Genomic DNA, 2,618 nt, shown 5'->3' with positions numbered 1-2,618 from the left:
CATTCATTCACTCCTCATTTCTTCAACCAAGCACCAAAGATTTCTTGAGGGCCCACTGTGTGCCAGGATCCAGAGATGAACCAGTCACATCCTAGTCTCTACTCCTTACCTCCCACCGCAAGGCATCTCCTCCTCACTTTGTAAAGGTTTTGTGCTTTTATTCTGATTCCTTTGCTACTCATGATGCCCTGGTGGGTAGTTACTTCATCGAGTAAGTCTAAATTCTTACCCCAGTTGAATGTCTTGCTGGTACTTTTACTTGAAGCCTTTACTTCCCTTCTCCGAGCCTTGGTTCCCCAACCTGTAAAAAGGGGGTAACGCCCACTGCCCAGAGTTGTAAGAATTAAGTGAAACAGATTTGGCACTTCCCTGGTGGTCCAGTGGTTAAGACTCCGTGCTCACAATGCAGGGGACCCAGGTTCGATCCCTGGTCAGGGAACTAGATCCCACATGACGCAACTAAAAAAAGCCCCATGCTGCAATGAAGATCCCGCACACAGCAATGAAGATCCCATGTTCAGCAACTAAGAACAGTGCCTGATGCACAGCAGACACCCAATAAACCTTAGGAAGAGTTAATGTTATTATTAGGAACTCACAAGAGGCCTCTCTAATTAGGGTGAAATACGTCTGGGAGAAAAGGGAAAACATGTTAGGGGGTTGAAAATCTTTCTCAGCAGTACAAAATAGCAGGCATTTTGACCCTTTGCCCTCCTAATAAACGCGTTGAGGTAGGTATGATTCTATTCCCTGCCCATTTCACAGACGTGGAGACTGAGACTTGGTGAGGCAGAACGACAGCTAAGAAGGAGGAGAGCTGGGACTTGACAACATTCATGTGCCTCACATGTCCCACCCCAAACCCTGCCCCAGACAGATGCAGGCAGTTTGCCAGCTCCCAGTGCCAGGGGAGCCCCGCTCCAAACCATCTACTTTCCAGAGTCTGACTGTTCTCCTCCCGGGCCCCCCCGCCTGGTGCAGGAGAAGGCTTGGATTTCCTGCAGAGGCCACAGCAGGATTGTTTTCTTGGTGCTCTAGAAGTAAGGCCTTTCAACTCAACTCTGCTGCACAGGGATTTCCTGGTTCTGTGCCCTGGACTGTTTCTGCTGCTTTAGACCCTTGCCCAGCTCCAGCCAACACCAGCATGATTCAGTTTTGGACCTCAGACCAGAACTAATAAATATATTAATTCATCAGACATTCCACCTGCTATGTGCCACACACTGGGAGTACAAAACAGACACAGGCCCTACTGCAGAGAACCTGAATATTCACATGAAGGACACACAGAACCAAGAAATAACATACAGTGTGATCAGTGCAGAGATGGGAGTATAACCTGGCTCTGTGAGAGCCCAGGAGAGGCACCAGATCCAGCCTGAGAGTAGGAGGGGATCTAGGAAGGCTTCACTGAGGAGGTGACCTCTGAGCTGATTAGCAGGAGTTCACCTTAGTATTTCATCAATTTCTCATTTTGTAGATGGAGAAATGGATCCAGAGAGAATTATTTAGCTCATTCATTCATTGAAGCAAGCAAGCATTTCCCTAGTATCTACATTTCTCCAATATCAGGCCCTGAGCCTGAGGATACAGAGGTATAAGGAAACAGCCCTGCTAGATGGAAGGGTACAGAAAAGCCCCAAGCAGCCAGGGGACCTCACCCTTGACCAATGGGCGCCTTTGGCTTTTTTGTGGGTATATGTTTTTTTTCTTTTACCTTTTTGAAGTCAGGGTTATTACAGTATGCTTTACATAGAGTAAAATTCTCCCTTTTTAGTGTATAGTCCCATGAGTTTTGACAAATCCATACAGTCCTATAACCATCATAATGGAGGCCTAGGACACCATTTGTATCTCATGCTCAACCCACTTCCCGAGCCCAAGCTTTCCCCCTTATTCACTGCGGGACCTGGGGCAGGTCTTCCCCTCCCTGAACCTCAGTTTCTTATCTATAAAATAGGGACCATCATGTCTGTCTTACAAGAGCGATGTGAGGAGGCCAAGCACAGAGTAAGCACTCAATAAAAAATATCAACTCTTAGTGGATGTCCCTTTTTCATTCTCCTGTTTCTGTGCTCTCTCTCTCTCTCTCCGTGTCTCCCTCTCTCCGTGTCTCCCTCTCTCCCTCTCTCTCTCTCTCTCTCCCTCTCTCTCTCTCTCTCTCTCTCTCTCACACACACACACACACACACACACACACACACACACAAAGACATTTTTGAAGCCTCTCGTTTCTCAGAGAGGTTTTATTTATAGGCCGCGCCTCATTGTGAACGTGAAAAGGAGAAAGCCCAGGCCCTCCGTAGACCTTTCATGTGTAAATCAGCCCGGGCCAGGAGCACCGGGGTCACCAGGAGGAGGATTTCACTCTTAATTACTACTAGAGAAAGCGGGCGAGAGGGAGGCCGGGCACAGGCTCCACCCACGTGGGAGGGAGGCCTCGCCGGCAGCCCTGGGCCCGCTGGGCCCAGCCCCTCGCCGCCCTGCGCGGGGAGCCTGACTCTCCCAGGCCCGGGCCTGGCGGGCCTGGGGCTGCACCAAGGCAGAGGCGCAGGTGCCCCTGGGGAGCTGGACCCCAAGAGGGTTTCTTTGAAGGCAAGTTTGGACGTGGAAAGAGG

The 2,618-nt window shown here is 49.9% G+C and overlaps 1 non-coding gene across 1 annotated transcript; it reads left to right on the top strand.

The window, feature by feature from the left end:
- Window positions 1–366: 366 nt before the first annotated feature.
- TRNAV-CAC (transfer RNA valine (anticodon CAC)) lies at window positions 367–439 on the top strand. The gene has a single exon. It is a non-coding gene; the product is annotated as a tRNA-Val (tRNA).
- The last annotated feature ends 2,179 nt before the right edge of the window (window positions 440–2,618 follow it).

This window comes from Lipotes vexillifer, unplaced genomic scaffold (assembly GCF_000442215.2).
Source record: "Lipotes vexillifer unplaced genomic scaffold, Lipotes_vexillifer_v1.1 scaffold236, whole genome shotgun sequence".
Taxonomy (NCBI): Eukaryota; Metazoa; Chordata; class Mammalia; order Artiodactyla; family Lipotidae; genus Lipotes; species Lipotes vexillifer.
The sequence above is the reverse complement of the archived record's forward strand: the minus strand, read 5'-3'. Positions and strand labels throughout refer to the sequence as shown.